The sequence below is a fragment of the Odocoileus virginianus genome, chromosome 2, assembly GCF_023699985.2.
Source record: "Odocoileus virginianus isolate 20LAN1187 ecotype Illinois chromosome 2, Ovbor_1.2, whole genome shotgun sequence".
NCBI lineage: Eukaryota > Metazoa > Chordata > Mammalia > Artiodactyla > Cervidae > Odocoileus > Odocoileus virginianus.
In genome coordinates, this window is record NC_069675.1 from 97,114,975 (window position 1) to 97,127,284 (window position 12,310).

General features: G+C 42.0%; 1 protein-coding gene across 1 annotated transcript in view; it reads right to left on the reverse strand.

Annotated features, from left to right (window-relative positions):
- The window catches only part of MED27 (mediator complex subunit 27), a 222,344-nt gene that overhangs the window by 29,843 nt on the left and 180,191 nt on the right, over nucleotides 1–12,310 (reverse strand). The window lies entirely within an intron of this gene.

The following is a 12,310-nucleotide window of genomic DNA, read 5'->3' on the forward strand; positions in this document are numbered from 1 at the left end:
CCCTTTTGTTTTTTTCTGTCTTAAGATTACCTTCTTAAAAGGTGATCCTAGGACTGTAGCCTTGCAGGAGTGAGTGAGCACACGTGTTTTCATATGATGTAACTAGCCTTCGGACACTCACAGAATACGTAGAGAGTACAACAGAGAGAGATGAAAGGCAGACACGAGACACCCCCTGGCTGAACTATCTTATTTTTAACGGCTGGTGGAAAAGTGGACCAGTTCTGAAGGTAAATGAAAAGTAGCTGAGTTTTATCTCCAAAAAGAAACATGATCCTGTAAATACATTTACGTATTTTTACTCTCTTAGAACCTAAGAGAGTTCTCTGGCCGTCCAGTGGTTAAGACTCTGTGCTTCCACAGCAGGGGTACAGATTCAATCCCTGGTTGGGGAACTAGGATCCAGCAGGCCATGTGGTGCGGCCAAAGACAAGCAAACATTACCAACACCCGCTACAAAAAGTGAAGTTTCATAAATGCCAGGGAAAGTGGCTTCCCAGGTGGCTCAATAATAAAGAATCTGCCTGTCAATGCCGGAGGCGCTGGTTCAATCCCTGGGTTGGAAAGATCCCCGAGAGTAGGTAATGGGAACCCACTCCAATATTCTTGCCAGGAGAATCCAATGGACAGAGGAGACTGGTGGGCTACAGTCCACGGGGTTGCAAAAGAATTGGATATGACTGAGAGACTAAACAAAGGGGAAATATAACCTGATGTGCTTGTTGAACAGACTCAGCCTCAAGAGAGACAGCGACTTCCATTCCTTTAGGAGCTCACATAACCCTTCTGATACTTTGTCAGGTCTCTTCTTTTTATCTCCTAGATGAGACCCTAAAGACAGACTGGGCACAGGACCCAAACCAAGGCCCACTGTCTGGGCTGTTCCGTGAAACTCTGACATCACAGAATTGGCTACAGGGAACCCTCTGGGCTCAGACCAGATTCTTTCCACAAACAGCACTCCTGATGTTGCAACTCCAGCATGCAGGCTCTTTCTGGGGGTGCCACATCCAGCCGGCCTTCCCTTACCCCCCATTTCCTGCAGTTTTTACCCTCAGTTCAGTTCAGTCACTCACTTATGTCCTATTCTTTGTGACCCCATGAAGCGCAGCACGCCAGGCTTCCCTGTCCATCACCAACTCCCAGAGTTCAACCAAACCCATGTCCATTGAGTTGGTGATGCTATCCAGCCATCTCATTCTCTGTCGTCCCCTTCTTTTCCTGCCCTCAATCTTTCCCAGCATCAGGGTCTTTTCAAATGAGTCAGCTCTTCACATCAGGCTGCCAAAGTATTGGAGCTTCAGCATCAGTCCTTTCGAAGAACACCCAGGACTGATGTCCTTTAGGATGGACTGGCTGGATCTCCTTGCAGTCCAAGGGCCTCTCAAGAGTCTTCTCCAACACCACAGTGCAAAAGCATCAATTCTTTGGCACTCAGCTTTCTTTATAGTCCAACTCTCACATCCATACATGACTACTGGAAGAACCATAGTCTTGACTAGATGGACCTTTGTTGGCAAAGTAATGTCTTTGCTGTTTAATATGCTGTCTAGATTGATCATAACTTTCCTTCCAAGGAGTGTCTTTTAATTTCATGGCTGCAATCACAATCTGCAGTGATTTTTAAGCCCCCCAAAATAAAGTCAGCCACTGTTTCCCCATCTACTTGCCATGAAGTGATAGGACCAGATGCCATGATCTTAGTTTTCTGAATGTTGAGCTTTAAGCCAACTTTTTCACTCTCCTCTTTCACTTTCATCAAGAGGCTCTTTAGTTCTTTTTCACATTCTGCCATAACGGTAGTGTCATCTGCATATCTGAGGTTATTGATATTTCTCTCGGCAATCTTGATTCCAGCTTGTGCTTTCTCCAGCCCAGCGTTTCTCATGATGTACTCTGCATATAAGTTAAATAAGCAGGGTGACAATATACAGCCTTGACATACTCCTTTTCCTATTTGAAACTAGTCTGTTGTTCCATGTCCAGTTCTAACTGGTGTTTCCTGACCTGCATACAGGCTTCTCAAGAGGCAGGTCAGGTGGTCTGGTATTCCCATCTCTTTCAGAATTTTCCACAGTTGATTGTGATCCACACAGTCGAAGGCTTTGGTGTAGTCAATAAAGCAGAAATAGATGTTTTTCTGGAACTCCTGCTTTTTCGATGATCCAGCGGATGTTGGTAATCTGACCTCTGGTTCCTCTGCCTTTTCTAAAACCAGCTTGAACATCTGGAAGTTCACGGTTCACATACTGCTGAAGCCTGGCTTGGAGAATTTTGAGCGTTACTTTACTAGTGTGTGAGATAAGTGCAACTTTGTGGTAGTTTGAGCATTCTTTAGCATTGCCTTTCTTTGGGATTGGAATGAAAACTGACCCTTTCCAGTCCTGTGGCCACTGCTGAGTTTTCCAGATTTGCTGACGTATTGAGTGCAGCACTTCCACAGCATCGTCTTTTCCCTACTGTCCCCAACAACAACAGTTTCTCTCCTTGATCAGTCCTGGTGTCGGTGAACATTACTAACACTGGGTTCCTTCAATAATGCTGAATTGATTTCTATTTCTATATGCCCTCAATGGTACAGAATACAAAAGAGTTAAGAAAAAGACATGATACTTTTGTTTATATTTAAGAGAATGCTAATAAAAGCACCTTGCATCTGCATAGCACTTTTAAATTCTGCCACACCCTGTAACATTTAATGGGTCATTTCTTGTAAAATGGGAAATCACTACTTAAGGATGCCAATAAACTGACAAGGCAGGAACAGAAACTGCCTTTAATTTATGTGTAGTCTTGGAAGGAATCGAGGGAAGGAAAGGAACCGAGTTACAGTTTGGTAGTCATAAGCACTGAAGTCCCTCCCGTCAGGAAGCTTCCACAAGCCTCTTATCCTTATCCATCAGAGGGCGGACAGAATGAAAAACACAATCACAGAAAACTAATCAAACTGATCACATGGATCACAGTCTTGTCTAACTCAGTGAAACTAGGAGCCATGCTGTGTAGGGCCACCCACGATGGACAGGTCATGGTGGAGAGTTCTGACAAAGTACGTGGTCCACTGGAGAAGGCAATGGCAAACCACTTCAGTATTCTTGCCTTGAGAATCCCATGAACAGTATAAAAGGGCAAAAAGACAGAAAACTGAAAGATGAACTCCCCAGGTCAGCAGGTACCCAATATGCTAGTGGAGAAGAGTGGAGAAATAACTCCAGAAAAAATGAAGAGACGGAGCCAAAGCAAAAACAACGCCCAGTTGTGGATGTGACTGGTGATAGAAGCAAAGTCTAATGCTACAAAGAACAATACTGCATAGGAACTTGGAATGTTAGGTCCATGAATCAAGGTAAATTGGAAGTGGTCAAACAGTGGAGATGGCAAGAGTGAATATCAACATTTTAGGCATCAGTGAACTAAAATCAACTGGAATGGATGAATTTAATTCAGATGACCATTATATTTGCTACTGTGGGCAAGAATCCCTTAGAAGAAATGGAGTAGCCCTCATTCATAGTCAACAAGAGTCCAAAATGCAGTACTTGGATGCAATCTCAAAAACAACAGAATGATCTCTGTTCATTTCCAAGGCAAACCATTCAATATCACAATTATCCGAGTCTATGCCCCAACCAGTAATGCTGAAGAAGCTGAAGTTGAACGGTTCTATAAAGACTTACAAAACCTTCTAGAACTAACACCCAAAAAAACTAACACCTTTTCATCATAGGGGATGGGAATGCAAAAGTAAGAAGTCAAGAGACACCTGGAGTAACAGGCAAGTTTGGCCTTGGGGTGCAAAATGAAGCAAGGCAAAGGCTAACAGAGTTTGGCCAAGAGAACGCATTGGTCATAGCAAACACCCTCTTCCAACAACACAAGAGAAGACTCGACACATGGACAGCATCAGATGGTCAATACTGAAATCAGATTGATTATATTCTTTGCAGCCAAAGATGGAGAAGCTCTGTATAGTCAGCAAAAACAAGATGTGGAGCTTTACTGTGCCTCAGATCATGACTCATTCCAAAATTCAGGCTTAAATTGACAAAAGTAGGGAAAACCACTAGACCATTCAGGTATGACCTAAATCAAATCCCTTACAATTATACAGTGGAAGTGACAAGTAGATTCAAGGGATTAGATCTGACAGAGTGACTGAAGAACTATAGATGGAGGTTCGTAACATCGTACACGAGGCTGTGACAAAACCATCCCTAAGAAAAAGAAATGCAAAAAGGCAAAATGGCTGTCACTAAGGTGACCTTACAAATAGTTGAGAAAAGAAGAGAAGTGAAAGGCAAAGGAGGAAAGGAAAGATACATCCATCTGAAGGCAGAGTTCCAAAGAATAGCAAGGAGAGATGACTTCCTAAGTGATTAATGCAAAGAAACAGAGGAAAGCAACAGAATGGGACAGACTAGAGACCTCTTCAAGAAAATCAGAGATACCAAGGGAATATTACATGCAAAGATGGGCACAATAAAGGACAGAAACAGTGTGGACCTAACAGAAGCAGAAGATATTAAGAAGAGGTGGCAAGAATACACAGAAGAACTGTATAAAAAAGATCTTCATGATCCAGGTAACCATGATGGTGTAATCACTCACCTAGAGCCAGACATCCTGGAATGCAAAGTCTAGTACGCTTTAGGAAGTATCACTACGAACAAAGCTAGTGGAGGTGATGAAATTCAAGCTGAGCTATTTCAAATCCCCAAAGAAGATGCTGTGATAGTGCTGCACTCAATATGCCAAATTTGGTAAATTCAGCAATGGCCAAATTTTCCAAATTTGGAAAACCTCCCAGTGGACTGGGAAAGGTCAGTTTTCATTTCAGTCCCAAAGAAAGGCAATGCCAAAGAATGTTCAAACTACCGCACAATTGCATTCATCTTACACGCTAGCAAAGAATGCTTAAAATTCTCCAAGCCAGGCTCAACAGTACTCGAACTGTGAACTTCCAGATGTTCAAGCTGGATTTAGAAAGGTAGAGAAACCAGACAGCAAACTGCCAACATCTGTTGGATCATTGAGAAAGCAAGAGAGTTCCAGAAAAACATCTACTTCTGCTTCATTGACTATGCTAAAGTCTTTGACTATGTGGATCACAACAAACTATGGAAAATTCTTAGAGATGGGAATACCAGACCACCTTATCTGCCTCCTGAGAAATCTGTATGCAGGTCAAGAAGCAACAGTTAGAACTGGACATACAACAACAGAGTGGTTCCAAATTAGGAAAGGAGTATGTTAAGGCTATATATTGTCACCCTGCTTATTTAACTCATATGCAGAGTACATCGTGCAAAATGCTTGGCGGGATGAAGCACAAGTTGGAATCAAGACTACAGGGAGAAATATCAACAACCTCAGATATGCAGATGACACCACCCTTACAGTGAAGAGAAATTGAAGAGATTTTTGATGAAAGTGAAAGAGCAGAGTGAAAAAGCTGGCTTAAAACTCAGCATTCAAAAAACTAAGATCATGGCATCCGGTCCCATCACTTCATGGAAAATAGATGGGGAAACAATGGAAACTGTGACAGACTTAATATTCTTGGGCTCCAAAATCACTGTGGACACTGACTGCAGCCACAAAATTAAAAGATGCTTGCTCCTTAGAAGAAAAGGTATGACCAACCTAGACAGCACATTCCAAAGCAGAGACATTACTTTGCCGACAATGATCCATCTAGTCAAAACTACGGTTTTTCTAGTAGTCATGTATGGATGTGAGATTTGGACCATGAAGAAGGCCGAGCACTGAAGAATTGATGCATTTGAACTGTGGTGTTGGAGAAGACTCTTGAGAGTCCCTTGGACTGCAGGGAGATCAAACCAGTCAATCCTAAAGGTCTATGGACCTAACAGAAGCAGAAGATATTAAGAACAGGTGGCAAGAATACACAGAAGAACTATAGAAAAGAGATCTTAATGACCCAGATAACTACGATAGTGTGATCAGTCACCTAGAGCCAGACATCCTAGAGTGTGAAGTCAATTCCTAAAGGAAATCAAGTACACATTGCAGTGCAATATTGATATTAATATATTCCTAATTAATATTAATATCAACAATTCCTAAAGGAAATCAGTCCTGAATATTTATTGGAAGGACTGATGCTGAAGCTGAAGCTCCAATACTTTGGCCACCTATGTGGTCTTTTTCACTGGAAAAGACCATGATGCTGGGAAAGACTGAAGGCAGGAGGAGAAGGGGTGACAGAGGATGAGATGGTTGGATGGAATCATGGACTCGATGGACATGAGTTTGGGCAGGCTCCGGGAGTTTGTGATGGACAGGGAAGCCTGGTGTGCTGCAGTCCATGGGGTTCCAGAGTCGGACACAACTGAGTGACTGAACTGAACAGAACTGAAGTCATAAGTGCTGAAGTTATAAGCACTGAAGTTAATCACATCTTGCTGGGCTACAGTGACGGTCCAGCACACCTCCTCCAATGGGGCTACCATTTCCAACATATTTTAAGTCTCTTTGCTAATAAGCATTGAAAACTGAGCAACTGTTTCCTTAAAAGAAGCAAGATCTAGCTGACTTTAACTGATAAAAAGAGAATTTTTATATTTTAAAGTTAATATCTTTATTAACTCTTACTAATAGTAAGAGTTAATAAAGGCTTACTAGGGAACAATCTAAAATTAGAAAAAAAAGGAATAAATTGTTATAGTCTTTCCATCCATAGAGAATCACCATTAACATCTGGGGTACTTCCTTTTAATCTTTGTACTATCATACATTCATGGGTTTTGAATTTTTCACATGTTTATAACTAAAACTAAATATATAATTTCAAGTCAAAACTTTATTTAAAATTATCAGGTAAGCATTTTTCCATATTGCTGTGCAGTCTTCAAAGTGGCAAGACATGTGGGTTTGGCATTCTACTGAGTGGATATACTATAATTTCTTTAACCTACTGTTGGACATAAGTCGCTTCCAAATTTTCCCTAATATTAATATTGGGCTGCAATGTGTACTTTTTTTTTTTGGGGGGGGGCCACATACTTGTTTATTAAATAAAATATTTTTTTTTCTTTTTCTTCTTTTAAAACTAGCTAAAGGAAATATTCTTGAGTAGAGTTAGTTCTTAACAAACAGAAGAAAACGTATATGTGTACATAAAATCAAAGAACAATAGCACGTCAGAGTTGGCAAGGACCTTGAGCCCTGGTCCTCAATTCATCCTGCATAGTTTGTTGCTGTGAGCACGTTTATCTCAAGGTCATTCCATCAATGCGTACTTTTGTTCACCTGACTTTTGCCATGTTTGGGATTATTTCCTGAGGATACGTTTGTAGAGCTGCAATTTACCGGGGTGAATAGTACAAATGTTTTAAAGCTTCTGATACAATCTACCAACTGCTAGCTATCAGGGTTAAGAACACTACTGTCTGCTCTTCACTTCCATCAGCAATGGTTGCTATTAAACCATATAAGTCCCTGGGACAGCAAGGAGATCAAATCAGCCAGTCCTAGAGGAAATCAACCTTGCATCTTCATTGGAAAACTGATGCTAAAGCACCAATACTTAGGCCACCTGATGCGAACTTAGTGGATAAGACCCTGATGTTATGAAAGATTGAGGGTAAGAGGAGAAGGGAACAGCAAAGAATGAGATGGTTTCACAGCATCACCAACTCAATGGACGTGAATTTGAGCAAACTCCGGGAGACAGTGGAGGACAGAGGGGCCCGGCGTGCTGCAGACCATGGGTTTGCAAAGAGTCACACACAACTTAGCAACTCAACAAGAAAACCACAACAGAACAAAATAATATCCATCCCCCGCCCAGAAGTACTGACTTACTTTCTTTAAACCTTTTATTCAGTTCAGTTCAGTCGCTCAGTCATGTCCGACTCTTTGCGACCACATGAATCACAGCACACCAGGCCTCCCTGTCCATCACCAATTCCCAAGGTTTACTCAAACTCATGTCCATCGAGTCGGTGATGCCATCCAGCCAACTCATCCTCTGTCGTCCCATTCTCCTCCTGCCCCCAATCCCTCGAAGCATCAGGGTCTTTTCCAATGAACCAACTCCTCACATGAGGTGGCCAAAGTATTGGAGTTTCAGCTTCAGCCAGTCCTTCCAATGAACACCCAGGACTAATCTCCTTTAGGATGGACTGGTTGGATCTCCTTGCAGTCCAAGGGATTCTCAAGAGTCTTCTCCAACACCATAGTTCAAAAGTTCAATTTTTCGGCACTCAGCTTTCTTCACAGTCCAACTCTCACATCCATATATGACTACTGGAAAAATCATAGCCTTGACCAGATGGACCTTTGTTGGCAAAGTAATGTCTGCTTTTTAATATGCTATCCAGGTTGGTCATCACTTTCCTTCCAAGGAGTAAGCATCTTTTAATTTCATGGCTGCAGTCACCATCTGCAGTGATTTTGGAGCCCAAAGAAATAAAGTCTGACACTGCTTCCACTGTCTCTCCATCTATTTGCCATGAAGTGATGGGACCAGATGTCATGATCTTAGTTTTCTCAATGTTAAGCTTTAAGCCAACTTTTTCACTCTCCTCTTTCACTTTTCATCAAGAGGCTTTTTAGTTCCTCTTCACTCTCTGCCATAAGGGTGGTGTCATCTGCATATCTGAGGTTAATGATATTTCTCCCGGCAATCTTGATTCCAGCTTGTACTTCCTCCAGCCCAGCGTTTCTCATGATGTACTCTGCATATAAGTTAAATAAGCAGGGTGACAATATACAGCCTTGACATACTCCTTTTCCTATTTGGAACCAGTCTGTTTTTCCATGTCCAGTTCTAACTGTTGCTTCCTGACCTGCATACAGGTTTCTCAAGAGGCAGGTCAGGTGGTCTGGTATTCCCATCTCTTTCAGAATTTCCCACAGTTGATTGTGATCCACACAGTCGAAGGCTTTGGCGTAGTCAATAAAGCAGAAATAGATGTTTTTCTGAAACTCTCGTTTTTTCGATGATTCAGCAGATGTTGGCAATTTGATCTCTGGTTCCTCTGCCTTTTCTAAAACCAGCTTGAACATCTGGAAGTTCTCTGTTCATGTATTCCTGAAGCCTGGCTTGGAGAATTTTGAGCATTACTTTACTAGTGTGTGAGATGAGTGCAATTGTGTGGTAGTTTGGGCATTCTTTGGGATTGCCTTTCTTAGGGATTGGAATGAAAACTGACCTTTTCCAGTCCTGTGGCCACTGCTGCGTTTTCCAAATTTGCTGGCGTATTGAGTGCAGCACTTTTACAGCATCATCTTTTAGGATTTGAAATAGCTCAACTGGAATTCCATCACTTCCACTGGCTTTGTTCGTAGTGATGCTTTCTAAGGCCCACTTGACTTCACATTCCAGGATGTCTGGCTCTAGGTGAGTGATCAAACCATCGTGATTATCTGAGTCATGAAGGTCTTTTTTGTACAGTTCTTCTGTGTATTCTTGCCATCTCTTCTTAATATCTTCTGCTTCTGTTAGGTCCATATAATTTCTGTCCTTTATCGAACCCATCTATGCCTGAAATGTTCCCTTGGTATCTCTAATTTTCTTGAAGAGATCTCTAGTCTGTCCCATTCTGTTGTTTTCCTCTATTTCTTTGCATTGATCGCTGAGGAAGGCTTTCTTATCTCTCCTGGCTATTCTCTGGAGCTCTGCATTCAAATAGGAATATCTTTCCTTTTCTCCTTTGCTTTTCGCTTCTCTTCGTTTCACAGCTATTTGTAAGGCCTCCTCAGACAACCATTTTGCCTTTTTGCATTTCTTTTCCATGGGGATGGTCTTGATCCCTGTCTCCTGTACAATGTCACGAACCTCCATCCATAGTTCATCAGGCACTCTGTCTATCAGATCTAGTCCCTTAAATCTTGGGTAAGAGAAACCCAAGTAAGACAGTAGGTATTGCGAGAGGGCATCAGAGGGCAGAAACACTAAAACCATAATCACAGAAAACTAGCCAATCTGATCACAGGACCACAGTCTTATCTTAACTCAATGAAACTAAGGCATGCCATGTGGGGTCACCCAAGACAGTCGGGTCATGGTGGAGAGGTCTGACAGAATGTGGTCCACTGGAGAAGGGAATGGCAAACCACTTCAGTATTCTTGCCTTGAGAACCCCATGAAACAGTATGAGAAGGCAAAATGATAGGATACTGAAAGAGGAACTCCCCAGGTCGGCAGGTGCCCAGTATGCTACTGGAGATCAGTGGAGAAATAACTCCAGAAAGAATGAAGAGATGCAGCCAAAGCAAAAACAATATCCAGTTGTGAATGTGACTGGTGATAGAAGCAAGGTCTGATGCTATAAAGAGCAATATTGCATAGGAACGTGGAATGTTAGGTCCATGAATTAAGGCAAATTGGAAGTGGTCAAACAGGAGATGGCAAGAGTGAATGTCGACATTCTAGGAATCAGCGAACTAAAATGGACTGGAATGGGTGAATTTAACTCAGATGACCATTATATCTACTACTGTGGGCAGGAATCCCTTAGAAGAAATGGAGTAGCCATCATGGTCAACAAAAGAGTCCAAAATGCAGTACTTGGATGCAATCTCAAAAACGACAGAATGATCTCTGTGCATTTCCAAGGCAAATCATTCAATATCACGGTAATCCAAGCCTATGCCCCAACCAGTAACGCTGAAGAAGCTGGAGTTGAACGGTTCTATGAAGACCTACAAGACCTTTTAGAACTAACACCTAAAAAAGATGTCCTTTTCATTATAGGGGGCTGGAATGCAAAAGTAGGAAGTCAAAAGACACGTGGAGTAACAGGCAAATTTGGCCTTGGAGTACGGAATGAAGCAGGGCAAAGGTTAACAGGGTTTTGCCAAGAGAACGCACTCATAGCAAACACCCTCTTTCAACAACACAAGAGAAGACTCTACACATGGACATCACCAGATGGTCAACACTGAAATCAGACTGATTATATTCTTTGCAGCCAAAGATGGACAAGATCTATACAGTTAGCAAAAACAAGACCAGGAGATGACTGTGGCTCAGATCATGAACTCCTTATTGCCAAATTCAGACTTAAACTGAAGAAAGTAGGGATAACCACTAGACCATTCAGGTATGACGTAAATCAAATCCCAAACCTTTTATTATGGAAGTCTTAAAAGAAAATACACAAAAGCAAATGAAATGGTATAAAGAAGCTCCTTGGACCCACCCCAATGGCATCAACTCTGGGCAGATTTGTTTTACCTACACCCTCACCTACTTTTCCCTTCCTGTTTTACTTGGAAACAAATAACAGCCAAGATATCATTTTATTTGTAAATATTTCAGTCTGGATCTCTGAAAGATGAGGGTTCTGAAAACAAACAAAACAGATTAGCCATGCTACCACTCCACATCTGAAACAACAATAGGAATTCTCCAGTGTTATCAAATCTGCAGGTCAGTCAGTCTTCAAATTTCCAACAGTCTCACAAAGACCACATTTCAAAAAAGTCTGTTTGACTTGGGATCTGAATACGGTCCACACCATGTGATTGGCTGATGTCTCAAAAGTCTCTCCTAAACTAAAAATTTCTCTCTGTCCCCTCCTCCTGTTTTATTTTGAAGAAACTGGCTCATTTTCTCTACAGAGTTTTCCAGCCTGGATTTTGCTGATGGCGTCCTGGCAGTGTACTTTACATGGTCTTCCTTACTCTGTACTTCCTGTAAACTAGTAATTATATGAGATGCAGGCTTGATTATTATTATTATTATTATTGGCAGGACTGCTTCATGGGGATGTCACAGTCTGCCAACAGGAAGCATGGGAGGTCAGGCATCTCAGCGTGTGATGCTGGCAGCTGCTGACCCATTAAATTCACCAGGGGTTACAGATGGTCACACTCCAAGTGGATCACCCAGCCTTCAAGTATTAGCTAGAATACTTTTGTAAAGAAAAACTCCACCTACCTACTAATTGGTCACCTCATGGGCAAATTTATTATATAGGAAAGACAGGTTAAAAGGTCAGCTCTTACCATTTATCTGCCAGTTTTCAAATAATGCATTAGTTCTCTAGTTTACTTCCAATGTATCAACAGATGGGTTAGCTTTTCCCCCTTAACATTACTATAAACTCAAAAAGTGAAGCAGATCTGACATACATGTATCTGACGCAATTCTTCGCACGGATGCTTGAACTGTCCTGTCTGTGGCTTATGGGCATCTCTGTGAAGTCGTAGCCCTGGTCTCCGTGACGGCTTCCTTGCTCTCTGGTATACGGTACTCCAGGCCTGTCAGGTCGTAACCCTGGTCTCTGTGACGGGTGCTGTCTTGTGCATAATACTCCAGGCCTGTCCTGTGCCAAGT